Source organism: Martes martes (assembly GCF_963455335.1).
Source record: "Martes martes genome assembly, chromosome: 9".
Classification (NCBI taxonomy): domain Eukaryota; kingdom Metazoa; phylum Chordata; class Mammalia; order Carnivora; family Mustelidae; genus Martes; species Martes martes.
In genome coordinates, this window is record NC_137896.1 from 57337285 (window position 1) to 57353687 (window position 16403).

Genomic DNA, 16403 nt, shown 5'->3' on the forward strand with positions numbered 1-16403 from the left:
CACTTAAGGCTCTCTTTGAAGATAGATAAATAACAGCTATAAGAAACCACAAAGAGTTCTCTTGAGTACAAATGAAGTTGTAATTAATTTCTTAATTCTTTTTGGATACTTTTGGGATACAAAATAATCTGTGTAGTCTAATTGAATACGTAACACAAAGTAGAGTCTAGATTTATAAACTAGACAGACGTATACTTAAAAGATCAATAATAAAGGAACAAACTATTTAAAGTATAAAAAAATACTTTCACGCTACATATGTTTTTATGTAAAAACAGCATTTTCTACCACAGCTCCCAGATCTTGTACAAGTCACTGAAATAACCATCTCCAATGTGGACAGGTTAAAAAAAAAAATCTCAAAATACATTATTCTATGGATTAAGATGAAAGAAGCTAGTCTACCCTTTCTTTTGTTCCCTTCGTTTTAAACAGCTGATTTCCTCATGTGTCATACTTGATTCTTATACAAACCACCTAATGAATTGATACTTTCTTCATGCTTTGTCTTCTACAGTTTTTCTCTTTTCATGTCTGATTATGTCAGACAGTATGTTTAAGTATTGGTGTAGCATTTTAAAATTTGTACTATCTCTATGGCTACTGTTTTTTTTTTTAAATATATATTCTCAACAATAACATGAGTTACTGCATATTCTGAAGAGGCATCAGCTCTACCAGCTTCCTTCAACAATTCTTCTGCTGGTCTGGGACAGATCCTTAAATATGGATTTGGTGAGGGCAAGAAATGACTCTTCAGTATGGATTAAAGGCCTTGGCCAGTTCCAACTAAACACAGCGGGTGGGGGGGGGGGCAAAGGTCACGAATGGAATTCTAAGTCACAGAATTGGTGGCTGTGAGGGTTAAATAGAATTTAACAGTCCACCTGAGATGTCCTAATGTTCAAATCTCTTTTGTAAGACCCCCATGACATCAAATCATGCCATTTCTAGCTTGCTGTATTGAAGGACATCATTAATGTTCATACAACCCAGCCTTAATTTCTGCCAAAAGCTGTTTCCCTAAAGTTTCCAAGATTAATCCTAGTCAGTCCTCTGAGATTGCACAGTACAAGTGTACAGTCCTGTCATGCCACAGAATTTTCTGGTATTTTGAAGAAGTGGTCATTTTGTGCCTCCTCAAACCACAACTGCCACTGGACCCCTACATGTAGATCTTCTCTTTTCTAAGCTTAACTTCCTATTCCTTTAAATATCCCTTAGACTGGCACAACTCCAAATCTCCCTACTGTTCTGGTTCTTTGCTAGAATTTTCAAGTATTCGATTTAGGTGAGGCATAGTAAAATATTCTGCATAGAGTCTAACACCTTATTCCTATCACCTTTCTGATTTGGAGGCTATGATAAGCAGAGTAATGGTCTCCCCAAAATGTCCACACCCTAGTCCTAACTGTAATCACATAATCTGTGAATAGGTTACTCTTTATGGCAGTATCTTGGATGATACAGGTAGATCCAATCTAACCATATCAATCTTTAAAAGAAAAGTAGAGAATCTCTTCTAACAGAATGGTCAAAGAAAGAAATGTGACAAGAAAATGGTTAGAAAGTTCCCGGTTTGAAGGGGCCACAATGCGGATGGCTTCTAGCTCCTGGAAGAGGAAAAGAACACAGATTGTCCCGAAAGCCTCCCTGCGGAAGAAACATAGCATTACCAACACCTTGATTTTGGGGTTTGCTGACCTCTGGAACTGTAATGACAATAAATTTGTATTGTTACAAGCCATTAACTTTTTATCAATTTGTTACAGCAACAGTGAGAAACTAATACAGATGCTATTCCATAATTAATGCAATATCAGATCAATTTAAGGGGTTTTGGGGGGTTGAAGAAGGAAATACTCTTGAAGAAGTGCTTATTGAGAACTTGTGAGGGTCCAGGCATTTTGCAAGATATTAAGGTTACAGTACATAGGCCCTGACCTGGACGAGTTCATGTCCTAGTGGGAAAAAATGATTCATTAGAATGAAGCACACAGAGATTGTAATAATGAGCTTCTGGCCAACCTAGACACATTCTCCTGCTCCCCACCTACCCCTCTCCCAACACTGGTGTGGCTGTGTGGTTGTGGTTGTGGTTGTAGGCACCAACACTGTTCTTTGGAGAGGAGGAGGGATTTTTTTCAGGAAGGTTTTATTTTATTTAATCACAAAGGTTTATAGAAAAGATCTATGCATTAACACTAAATCTTTAACACACAAATTCACAAACATACAATTAGATTTTTAAAATAAGCAGAAAGGAACATAGAATTTTGTTATTATTATAATTCATCTCAATTTTGGTCTTTGTCATGCACAAAAAATCATCTTTCTGACTAGGTCCATCAATGAAAAATATTTTCTTACCATTTATGGTTTATCCAAAAATTGTATAAGCATCGTTACAAAAATGTGTTTATTAAGTCTTTTATTAAGTAACCAATCTAATTAATTCCACCACTCATTTGTACACATTAATTTGATAACACAGAGTACTTCTGACATCATGAAACTGAACTCCTTTAGCTCCATTATCCCCAGTGCTTATCACAGTGCCTGACACACAACAGGCACTAAAAAAAAAAATAAATAAAAATCAATTTGTATTAGGCCTCTTGGCTGAGATGCAAATACATGACCTTCTGAGCTATCCAACTGGCAATCCATCCCAGAAGAAATGGCCCTGGTCTGGCATGACCCGTTCTTTGTGAAACTTGGAAGAATGGATTTGGCGGGCGGGGTGTGTGTGTGTGTGTGTGTGTGTTTCCTCTGCACATGCTCACACACCACCTTTTTGAGAATTTCCATCAGACTCTGAGAAATGAAATGGAATTTACCATCCAAGGGTCAAAAAGTGTCTCTCTTCTTTAGAAAACCAGACCCCTCGCCTGTCATTTGCAACTCCTCTAATTTTGCACGATTCCCAAAATATTTCTAACAGCTATTCAGCATCTCTTCCTCGGGTTCTCTCGGCAGCCTGAACAATTACCCATGTACCAGGAAGATGGCTAAAAAGCTGCTGGGTTCTTATCATCTGTACGGATTTGGGCAGAGGGTCTCTTTTTCCCTTTACACTCCTTTCTAGTGAAAGGCCATGAGATGAGGAGAGACAGACATACTGAGGCACCAACCTCAACTCATAATAATCCCATAATAAAGCATCTCCATTACCTATCCTTTCTGTGAATATTGAATCTATTTTTATGTTGATATGATTATCACACTGAATCTGCAAGGCCACAAGCATCTTATGGGAGAGCTTGATTGTCAAAAATGCGAAGCTGGGCGCCTGGATGGCTCAGTGGGTTGAGCCGCTGCCTTCGGCTCAGGTCATGATCCCAGGGTCCTGGGATGGAGCCCTGCATTGGGCTCTCTGCTCAGCAGGGAGCCTGCTTCCCCCCCCCCCCGTCTGCCTCTCTGCCTACTTGTAATCTCTGTCTGTCAAATAAATAAAAATCTTTAAAAAAAATGCGAAGCTAATATTCATGAGCATCTACCAAGTGGCAGACACAAACCTAAGCACATTAAATATCTTGACTACAGTTAGTCTTCAATAGACAAAATATGAAATAACCACTTTCTCTGTGGGCATTCACGCTCTTGGGCAAGGATCTTAGCATCTAAAAGTGTTCTTGGGAGCAGGAAGTAAAGATGCTCTTGTTCACATCAACATCGCCAGAGGTAAGCCAAAAGAGATCTGCATGCAGTCTCACCACCAAAGGCAATTCACAATAATTCATGGGTGATGTTTCTATGTGTATACCCTAAACGTTAGCCCATAGCTTTGTTACAACTTTCAGTTGTTCTCTGTGCCCCACAGACTAAATGAGGAGGCAAGGCGGCTGAGTGAAGACTTCGGACTTGTTCTCCAAATACAATAAACCTGGGCACGAGGACAGGACCTGCAAGGGCAGCTCCGTTCCCTGAGTTCTCCCCAACTGCCAGTCTTTTAGAATGAGAATTTCATTGAATTAAGAAGAGTAAGAATTTTCTTTCATAGATAGTGATCGTGGGCAAATCATTCAAATCTCTAGGCTTCAGTTTCTTATACGGAAAACAGGAACAATACTTGAGAGGATAATTGGGGTATTAGGTAAGAGGACGTGTGTCAAATGTGTTGGTACGTAATACACATTAGGTTTCTCTTCTATCTTTGCTTCAGCTGAAGATCAGTTTTTGATGGAAAAAAAACTTAACAAACAATCATAACATAAAATAAAACTCCCTGTGATAGCATTCCAGGTAGGACTCGGATTTATTTCAACAGACTAACCTCTCACCAAGTGCCTCCAGTACTCCCCATGCCCACACACATTGTCCTCCTTCTTAGGCCACCAGCAGCATTTCCCCCAGTCCTTTCCTATTCTGCTCCCTTCTCATTAGAAGCCTCTTCTCTTCCATCTACCTGATGAACTCTTCACTAACCCACTCAACAAATAGGTACCAAGTCCCTACTATGTGCTACATGTTCTTCTAGGTGTTGAGTACCAGCAGCAATCCCCAAGGAGACTGTATTATACAACATCTAACACTTTTTCCTATTTGTTTAATTACACTCTTGCTCTTCTATAGACACTTTTTGAAGCCCTGTGTCTTGGGAAAACTTGGATCAAGAAATGTATGCTCGATGAACAAATTAATAATATATAACAAGGGGTGCCTGAGTGGCTCAGTCATTCAGCGTCTGCCTTCAGCTCAGGTCATGATCCCAGGTCCTGGGATCGAGCCCCACATCAGGCTCCCTGCTCATCGGGGAGCCTGCTTCTCCCTCTCCCTCTGCCACCCCCCTGCTTGTGTTCCCACTCTTGCTGTGTTTCTGTCAAATAAATAAACAAAATCTTTTTAAAAAGATCATATATAAACAACTAAATGAAATCTCCATATAAAATTTGCCATGCTGTTCTAAATGTTATCAAAAATGCTGGTCCCTGCAACCAGTCAGTGTCTTTTTATGAAGACCAAGAGGAAATTTCTGAATGCTGAAAGAAGTTCTGTTTTCACAGACCAATACTATTATTTTTAACCTTAGAGACACTATAAATCTTTATTCATTTAAGACATATTTATCACATGCCTGTTCTAAGACATATTGCTGTGTCCCAGAATGGTGACAATGAATAAACAGTGCTCTCTAACCTCAGTGAGCTTATCTTCTCATAGCACTGAGAGTGCTTCTCTTCTAACCTGGGTACATTAAAAGCTCAAAGCCAAAATGTACAAAGGTGATGTCCCAGCTTCCCACTCCTTCCTCTACCTTCCTTCCTTAGTTTTCTTCCTGTGTGACCCTGATTTTCTCTCCCACATATACTTGTTCAACCTTTTATTTTACATATATTTATGTAAGCTGCTTCAAGTACTTTTGAAAACAACATAAAGACTTAACAATGAAGCAAACAAACATAGACGCGTTGTGAAATCAGGTAGGAGAAGGCATCACACACCAAGCTAAGAAAGCTGGTCCGGTTTTGTTGTTCCATTCTGAAAGCTCCATGAACGCTTCGGTCATCCCTGCTGTTTTCCTCTCATCCTGATCATTTCTACTATCATAATTTCATTTGGAGATCCTCCTGACTTCCTGGAAATAACTTTGTTTTTAGAATCTTTTGTCACTTAGAGAAATTGTGACAAAAATGTTTTTAGGTTTTTTTTTTTTAATTAAAAAAAGTTCAAAAATCAATCTTCTAAAACATAGATTATATGAAGATCATTATCACCATATTACCACCAAGACAGTTGGTAAATTTCCTTCATGTTTTCTTCAAGTTAAATAAAACTGGAAAACCAAAGTCTTCATGACCATAAACAATGAAAGGCTTTGATTATTTTAATCCATTGTCTTTTTTTTTTTTTTTAGTTAACTGTGTTTTTTAATTGGTAAATACACTGAAACTTAGCAGAAATCCCAAGTCATGTTTAATTGTGAGTGATAATGAGCAAAACATTCATTTTACCAAAGTTATAATTTCCAATCCTGATACTGCAATAGTCTTAATTCTCTCAAAATACCACATTAAACTAAACGTTCTCAAAATGAAATGAACTCTAATTCATTTCAGTTTTTAAAAATTCAAGAATAACAATACCCAGGACCTAACAATACTGAACAAATTTATAAACAAACATAGGCATATGTCAGAAATACCGTAAGCTTGGTTCCAGAGCACAGCAATGAAACAAACAAATATCACAAAAAAGCCAGTCATGTGAACTTTTTGGTTTCCTAGTGCATATAAAAATCACGAGTTTATGGGGTGCCTGGGTGGCTCAGTGGGTTAAAGCCTCTGCCTTCGGCTCAGGTCATGATCTCAGGGTCCTGGGATCGAGTCCCACATCAGGCTCTCTGCTCAGCGGGGAGCCTGCTTCCCTCTCTCTCTCTCTCTGTCTGCCTCTCTGCCTACTTGTGATCTCTCTCTGTCAAATAAATAAAATCTTTAAAAAAAAAAACATGAGTTTATATTCTCACAACACTGAGAGTGCTTCTCTTTTACACTATACTGTAGTCTTGTACGTGTACACAAGCATCATGTCTAAAAATACAATGGGTATATCTTAATTAAAATATTTTATTACTAAAAAATGTGAACCATTATCTGAGCTTCAATGAGTGGTTGTCTTTTTAGTGATTGGAGAGTCTTGCTTCCATGTTGATGGTTACACACTGATCAGGGTGGTCGTTGCTAAAGGCAATTTCTTAAAATAAGACAACAATGAAGTTTGCAACATGGGTTGATTCTGCCTCTCACAAATGATTTCTCTGTAGCAAGTGAAGGAGTTTGACAGTATTTTACCCACTGTAGAACTTCTTTCAAAATTGGAGTCCATCTTCTCCACCTGTGGCTATTGCTTTATCAACTAAGTGTATGTTATATCCTAAATCCTTTGCTGTCATGTCAGCAATCTTCACAGCGTCTTCAGGAGTGGATTCCATCTCACAAAACCACTTCTTTGCTCATCCATAAGAAGTAACTTCTCATCCATCAGAGTTTTATCACGAGATTGCAGCAATTCAAGTATAATAATAATGAAAAACCTTGAAATACTGTAAGAATTACCAAAATATGGGGCGCCTGGGTGGCTCGGTGGGTTGGGCCTCTGCCTTCGGCTCGGGTCGTGGTCTCGGGGCCCTGGGATCGAGCTCCGCGGCGGGCTCTCTGCTCGGCGGGGAGCCTGCTTCCCTTCTTTTCTCTCTGCCTGCCTCTCTGACTACCTGTGATCTCTGTCTGTCAAATAAATAAATAAAATCTTAAAAAAAAAAAAAAGAATTACCAAAATCTGATACAAAGACATGAGTGAGCAAATACTGTTGGGAAAATGGCACCAACAGATTTGCTCAATGTAAGGCTGCCACATAGTGCCAATTTGTAAAAAACAAAAAACCAACCAACCAACCAACCAACCAACAAAAAACCCTTGCAGTATCTGTGAAGCACAACAGTGTCCTGCAATAAAACGAGGTATGCCTATATAGAAAACAAACTCTCACAAGCTTCTATAGACTGACAATCCATTTTCCAGAAAACTAGAATTTTTTTTGGAGATTTTTTTGGGTTGGATTCTTTTTTGTCATGGAATAATATATTATAGATCCAAAATACTTATCTGCCATTCCAAAATCTCTGAAAACCAAAAGCTGTTGGCAAAACAAACCTAATTGGCATAAGGGTGGGTGTATATAAATTATAGTGTGAATTTTCTTGTATTTTATTGCATAAGTATGAATGCATTTGATTAGAGGGCTCCCCCAGATTACATTGGGGGTGTTACATAATATATAGCATATTGCTTTTCCAAAATCCCCAAGATTCTGACTCTAAACACATCTGGCCGGGGTTACAGGTAAGAGACTCTGATCTCATAGTCTTAAATATAAGACAATAGACTGTATCATGACCCTAAACATCGGTTGCTTCCCTATGATCATTATTGAAACAAGATTTTTACTGCCAATGAAACACTGTCATCTGTCGCTGTGACTCTACTGACTTCTTTTTTTGGCGGGGGAGAGATATAGAGAAGGAGTGGTAGGGGAAGGATAGAGGGAGAGAGAGAATCCTAGGCAAGCTCCATGCCCAGTGTGGAGCCTGATGGGCTCAATCTCAGGACACTGAGATCATGACCTGAGCAGAAATCAAGAGTTGAGGGGGATGCCTAGGTGGCTCAGTTGGTTAAGCATCTACCTTCAGGTCAGGTCATGATCCTGGGGTCCTGGGATCAAGCCCCACATCGGGCTCCCTGCTCAGCAGGAACTCTGCTTCTCCCTTTGCCTGATGCTTCCCCCGCTTGTTCTCTCTCTCTCTCTCTCTCCCTCTCTCTCTCTGTCAAATAAATACATAAAATCTTTTAAAGAGAAAGAAAGAAAGAAAGAAAGAAAGAAAGAAAGAAAGAAAGAAAGAAAGAAATCGAGTTGGACGCTTAATGTACTGAGCTACCCAAGCACCCCTCTACTAACCGTTTTAAATTTTATTTTTTTAAGCTGATTCTTGGTTCTTGTGTGTGTTCATCCCCACTACCTTCCGCATCCACCAATATGACAACAGGACCACATCCTGTAGTTTTAAAGGTTTAGATTTAAAGGCTTTCTCTTTTTGTAGATTATTTAAAGGCTTTCTCATTTTATAGGTAGTACAGAACAACAAACTCTATGTGGGGGATTAGTGGTTCTGTTTTTGTTTACTGCCATATCCCTAACACCTACCAGGACTTGTACGTGGGCAGGAAAAGTTTAGCTGATCAAATAAGTAATCTTATGGAGTTGAACTGAACTGGGTTGAACACTGCCATCTGCTGGCTACAGGTAAAATTTGCATACTATGGTACACCATGGTCGGTTGTTAGGATTTTTATATAACACAAATATTGGAGTGCAAAGATTTGCTATTTTCACAGTATTTGATACAGCAAATCAAGATGACACCACCAAAGTATCAAGACCCTGATGAGTAGCTCACACTGAACACAACTTTAGCAAGATCCACTGGCTCATTCACCTCATTAATTTAGACAGTTTATCCTCCATTAAATCGAAGGCCCCTTACACAAGTAAGTCACACAAAGGGAGTTATATTACATTAACATCTTTTACTTTGAAAAAGAGTTCACTATCTAGCTCCAGATTAAATTCCATAAAGAGCTCAATTAGTGAACTTAAGTACATCAACTCCTGAAAGAGGTAAAAAACTTAGAATTTATTTGTTAAAAAAAAAAAACACCTTTATTTGTAATCAAAACACAATAAAACATTTCAGAAGCAAAACTGGGGACCAAAGGGGAATTTTTTTGATACATAAAACTAGAAATGTAACTTAGCAGAGTGTAATTTAGCAGAAGCTATCTATCATACAAATACACATCTTAAAGGATTGCTATTTTGATTTAATTCATTCACCACTTTGTTTAGTTGCAATTCTCTCTTGAAGGTACATGCTACACTCCATGTGCCAGAAACCTGTGAATGAAAACATTCCCCTCTCCTGTCCCTTGGTTGTGAAAGTGCTTTTCATGAATCTTGTGTGCCATAACCTGAATTTTAACAGAGAGAAAGATATTTTTACTCTTGGCTCTGGGATGTGTTGCCTTTTCTTTACATACCTTTGCCACTGGATCTTCTTTATCAGTAAAGATGAAGATGGACTTTTAATTCCCACCTCAGATGACTTTCCCAAAGCAAGATGCTCAAATAGGCTCAGTGTCTGCAAGCCAGTTCTGGTTATGTACCCCAAAGGAAAGACAATCCAATCCACAGGTTGGAGAGCAATGCGGGGAGACACATCCATGTGACCTTCATCCTACCACGTCTCCAAGAGGAGAAAATAGTTGGTATTGCGCTGGTGTGAAAAATCCAGTCAGAAGCTGTCCAGAGTGGCCATTGTCTGCAGGACTGTTGAACATGCTGGTAGTTCCTACAGAGAGGACTCCACAACTTCTCTTCATGTTTTCCCTCAGCCAAGTCTTCTAAATTCTAAGTTCTGTTAATTTAATTACATATACAGTATGGAGTAAGCACTTGAAAATCAGGACATATCAGGATACTCAAATAACACAACAGCTAAATAACAAAAATGAGAACAGAAACAAAATAATAACACCCAGCAGTACATAGCACTCACTTTGCTCTAAGCACTCCTCTAAGTGCTTTGCTTCACAATAACCCACTACAATAAGTCATGATTTCTCCTATTTTATCAATAAGGAAACTGAGGTAATTCTGTATCTCTCTGTGGCATGGTTTCTTATTATGCTGATTTGCATGCCCCACCTCCACCAAATTCCTACATTGAACCCCTAACCCCCACTGTGGCTCTATTTGGACACAGGGCCTACTAGGACTTAATTAAGATAAAATGAGGTCATAAGCTTAGGTGGTACCCTAATGTTTTACTCCAGAACATAGAGCTTAAGCCAGGAATTAGATGCTCTGTGAAGATTTCAGTTCAACATCCGTTGTCAAAGAATTACAGCAATATTAAAAAAAAAAAAAAAGTAATAAGTTCCCTTTTCACCTTGGAAGTATAGAGCACTGGAAAGAATTTTTTTTTTAAGATTTTTATTTATTTATTTGACAGACAGAGATCACAAGTAGCAGAGAGGCAGGCAGAGAGAGAGAGGAGGAAGCGGGCTCCCTGTGGAGCAGAGAGCCCCATGCGGGGCTCGATCCCAAGACCCTGGGATCATGACCTGAGCCGAAGGCAGAGGCTTTAACCCACTGAGCCACCCAGGTGCCCCTGGAAAGAATTTTCTGTCCACCTTTTCCTCAAACGAAAGGTTAGACAAACTTCCCATGAATGACTCTTCTTGAACACATGAGAGAATTGAGGTGTAAGTTAAATAACCAAACAGTTTGGGTCTCTGAGGAAAAACAAGTGTCTGTAGGAAGAAAAAGGACCCAAGCATTTGCTAACCTATAGTGGATCAGGCTGAGTAACATACAAGCTCCTAAGAATATTCAACTAAAAATTCCTTATGAATTGCTATCGGCCAAGTGGGGCTAGGATGAATCCTACAGGTCCCACACAGAGGGATCTGCACCAACTTATTCACATCAACAAACCCTACTAGGTATTTACACAGACCACCTCTGACCTCAATAATGCCTGCGTGCATAGAAAAGTAGCCACTGCCAAACTCTACTGAACTGCCTCCCATCTGGAACAAAAGCCTTAATTTGCATGGAGAAGAAAAACACAATGTCCACTAGGGCACTCATTGGTGAAAACCTTTTGTAGCTGACAAAGACAAAAGGATTTTTTCTTAAAAAAAAAAAAAAAAAAAAAAAAGAAGGCAAGAAAGAAAGGGAGGGAAAAAGGAAGGAAAGAAGGAAATTTTCGCCAAGAGAAACAGGAATAAGCACACAGCATGAAGAATTGTTAGAGCAGTGAGGCTATTCTGTATGATATTCTAGTGGTGGATAGATGCCATTATGTATTTGTCCAAACCCACCGACTCTACAACACAAAATGAAACCACGGTCTTTGTGACAGTGATGGTTCAATTTAAGCTCACTGATTATAACAAATATACCACTATGGCACAGAATGTTGATAATCGGGGAAACTGTGGATGTACGGAGGCAGGGGATATATAGGAACTCAATGCTTTCCACTTATCTTTTCCTGTGAACCTAAAACCAATCTGAAAAATAAAGTCTATTCATAAAAACCTCTCTCCCCAAGCACCTGGATGGCTCAGTCTGTCAAGTGTCCAACTCTTGATTTCAGCTCAGGTCATGGTCTCAGGGTCACGAGATCAAGCCCCATGTTGGGCTCCACATTGAGCATGGAGCCTGCCTAAGATTCTCTCTCTCTCTCTGCCCCTCCCATTCCTGCTCATGTGTCTTCTCTCTCTCTCTCTCTCTCTTTCTCTCTTAAAAAAACAAAAGAAAACAAAAATAACTCTTCCTAAGTTGGCAACCAGAACATGTGGTGCCAGGCCCAGTACTACAACTGGATGAGAATGTGAACACTTGTGAAAGGCCCTAATGCCAAGCCGGCACCAGTATACTGACAGTCTACATGTCAATATACATGCCAGCCACCCACATACTGACGTGAGTCAAATAGAAATAACGGTGGACTACACCTCGGACCTGCAAGAGAAAGACTGTCGCTGAGGGGCAGTGCGAAGCCAGCCAAGAGAGAAGCAGATGTTATGGGAAACACTCTAGCAAACCACCTGAAACATAAGGTATCTCTAGAGCAGTGTTTCCTAACTTAGGCACTACTGACAATATGTACTGGATAATTCTCTTATGGATGCTCTCCTGTGAGGTGCAGGATATTTAACAGTATCTCTGTTCTCTACTCACCAGAGATGCCAGTAGCACACTCCCAGTTGTGGCAATCAGAAGTTTTGGGGTTTTTTGTTTGTTTGTTTGTTTTGTTTTGTTTTGTTTTTTTGTGGCAATCAGAAGTATGCCAGGCAGTCTCAAATGTCTCCCAAGGGGCAAAATCACCCTCAGCTGAGAACCCCTGCACTCTAGAAACATCAAGCCTACGGCACACTGAGAATAACCATCATGGTAATCACTGAGGGTAACTGGGCAACAACAAATTTCAAGCTCAGTCCAACTCCTAACTAGATTAACACACACCCTCATGCTGAAGGATCAGCAGAAGGAAAGTTATGCTCACCTCTAAATATATAAGCAAAATGTACGTATATATTTTTATTTATCTGACTAACTAGTGTTCTACAGAATATGCCAAGTTTTCGACAAACTATTACAGAACATGTGAGAAGCAAGAAAAAAATAGAGCCTGAGTTTTACTTCAAGAATGGCAGCTTGCAAGCAGAGAGAGTCAATTATCATATGGTTTCACTTATTTGTGGAGCATAACAAATAACATGGAGGACAAGGGGAGATGGAGAGGAGAAGGGAGTTGAGGGAAATTGGAGGGGGAGGTGAACCATGAGAGACTATGGACTCTGAAAAACAACCTGAGGGTTTTGAAGGGGCGGGGGGTGGGAGGTTGGGGGAACCAGGTGGTGGGTATTAGGGAGGGCACGGATTGCATGGAGCACTGGGTGTGGTGCAAAAACAATGAATACCGTTACACTGAAAAGAAATCAAAAATTAAAAAAACAAAACAAAACAAAAAAAGAATGGCAGCTTGCAGAGCTTCATGGACACATTCCCTAATAACACAAGCATAACTGGTAAAAGCTATTATTTACTTTTTCAAAATATTTTATTTATTTATTTGATGGAGAGATAGATAGCACAAGTAGGAAAAGCAGCAGATAGAGGGAGAGGGAGAAGCAGGCTCTCCGCTGAGCAGGGAGTGTGATGCGAAGCCCTGATCCCAGGACGCTGGGATTTTCACCTGAGCTGAAGGCGGAGGCCTAACCAACTGAGCCACCCAGGTGTCCCCTGCCTTTTTTAAGATTTTATTTATTTATTTGATAGAGAGATAAAGAACATAAAGGTAGAAGCTATTTCAAACACCCAACCATTTAAAGTCTAAAGAAATTGTCCTAAAGGCATACACTAAATGTAGAAACACTGAGCCAAAAAGTCTACTAAAAATTTTATAAAAACAGCAAACGTCTTTGACATTTAAGCCATGGCCCACTTTCTCCCCACCCTTTTCTAATGAAATACAGAAAAAATTAATTCACTATGGATCAAAGACCAATATTTCAGAGCTAAACTATAAAATTTTTAGAAAAAAACATGGGCATATGACTATGGATTAGGCAATGTGTTTTTGGATATCACAACAAAACACAAGCAAACAAGAGAAAAAAAAAAAACAGACTGGACATCCTCAAAGTTAAAACTATTATTCATCAAAGAATAGTTTCAGAAAGTGAAAAGATAACCTGCAGAATAGGAGAGATATTAGTAATTCACATATCTGCTTAGAGATCTGCATCTAGAATATATAAAGAATTTTTATAACTTGATAACAAAAAAACAACTCAATTTAAAAATGGGCAAAGTATCTGAACAGACATTTCTCCAAAGAAGACATGCATTGCAAATGGCAAATATGCACATAAAAGATGCTCAATAGTATTAGCCATCAGCAAATGCAAATCCACACAACTACCATTAGATAATAAGTATTGATGAGGATATGGAGAAATTAGAACACACATCCCCTGCTGGTGGGAATATAAAATTGTATAGCTACTTTTTTTTAAATTTTTTTATTTCTTTTCAGTGTAACAGTATTCATTGTTTTTGCACCACACCCAGTGCTCCATGCAATCCATGCCCTCCCTAATACCCACCACCTGGTTCCCCCAACCTCCCACCCCCGCCCCTTCAAAACCCTCAGGTTGTTTTTCAGAGTCCACAGTCTCTCATGGTTCACCTCCCCTTCCAATTTCCCTCAACTCCCTTCTCCACTCCATCGCCCCATGTCCTCCATGTTATTTGTTATGCTCCACAAATAAGTGAAACCATATGATAATTGACTCTCTCTGCTTGACTTATTTCACTCAGCATAATCTCTTCCAGTCCCATCCATGTTGCTACAAAAGTTGGGTATTCCTCCTTTCTGATGGAGGCATAATACTCCATAGTGTATATGGACCACATCTTCCTTATCCATTCGTCCATCTTGGTTCTTTCCACAGTTTGGCGACCGTGGCCATTGCTGCTATGAACATTGGGGTACAGATGGCCCTTCTTTTCACTACATCTGTATCTTTGGGGTAAATACTCAGTAGTGCAATTGCAGGGTCATAGGGAAGCTCTATTTTTAATTTCTTGAGGAATCTCCACACTGTTCTCCAAAGTGGCTGCACCAACTTGCATTCCCACCAACAGTGTAAGAGGGTTCCCCTTTCTCCACATCCTCTCCAACACATGTTGTTTCCTGTCTTGCTAATCTTGGCCATTCTAACTGGTGAAAGGTGATATCTCAATGTGGTTTTAATTTGAACCTCCCTGATAGCTAGTGATGATGAACATTTTTTCATGTGTCTGATAGCCATTTGTATGTCTTCATTGGAGAAGTGTCTGTTCATATCTTCTGCCCATTTTTTTATATGACTGTCTGTTTTGTGTGCGTTGAGTCTGAGGAGTTCTTTATAGATCCTGGATATCAACCTTTTGTCTGTACTGTCATTTGCAAATATCTTCTCCCATTCCGTGGGTTGCCTCTTGGTTTTGTTGACTGTTTCCTTTGCTGTGCAGAAGCTTTTGATCTTGATGAAGTCCCGAAAGTTCATTTTTGCTTTTGTTTCCTTTGCCTTTGGAGACATATCTTGAAAGAAGTTGCTGTGGCTGATATCAAAGAGGTTACTCCCTATGTTCTCCTCGAGGATTCTGATGGATTCCTGTCTCACGTTGAGGTCTTTTGTCCATTTCGAGTTGATCTTTGTGTACAGTGTAAGAGAATGGTCAAGTTTCATTCTTCTACATATAGCTGTCCAGTTTTCCCAGCACCATTTATTGAAGAGACTGGCTTTTTTCCACTGGATATTTTTTCCTGTTTTGTCAAAGATTATTTGACCATCTGGGCTCTCTACTCTGTTCCACTGGTCTGTGTATCTGTTTTTATGCCAGTACCATGCTGTCTTGGTGATCACAGCTTTGTAGTAAAGTTTGAAATCAGGTAACGTGATGCCGCCAGTTTTATTTTTGTTTTTCAACATTTCCTTAGCGATTCGGGGTCTCTTCTGATTCCATACAAATTTTAGGATTATTTGCTCCAGCTCTTTGAGAAATATCGGTGGAATTTTGATAGGAATGGCATTAAAAGTATAGATTGCTCTAGGCAGTATAGACATTTTGACAATGTTTATTCTTCCGATCCAAGAGCATGGAATGGTCTTCCATGTTTTTGTGTCTTCTTCAATTTCTTTCATGAGTGTTCTGTAGTTCCTCGAGTACAGATCCTTTACCTCTTTGGTTAGGTTTATTCCCAGGTATCTTATGGTTCTTGGTGCTATAGTAAATGGAATCGATTCTCTAATTTCCCTTTCTGTATTTTCATTGTTAGTGTATAAGAAAGCCACTGATTTCCTGTACATTGACTTTGTATCCTGCCACGTTACTGAATTGCTGTATGAGTTCTAGTAGTTTGGGGGTGGAGCCTTTTGGGTTTTCCATATAAAGAATCATGTCATCTGCGAAGAGAGAGAGTTTGACTTCTTCCTTGCCAATTTGGATACCTTTTATTTCTCTTTGTTGTCTGATTGCTGTTGCTAGGACTTCTAATACTATGTTGAACAAGAGTGGTGAGAGTGGGCATCCTTGTCGTGTTCCAGATCTCAACAGGAAGGTTACGAGCTTTTCCCCATTGAGGATGATATTTGCTGTGGGTCTTTCATAGATAGATTTTATGAAGTTCAGGAATGTTCCCTCTATCCCTATACTTTGAAGCATTTTAATCAGGAACGGATGCTGGATTTTGTCAAATGCTTTTTCTGCATCAATTGAGAGGACCATG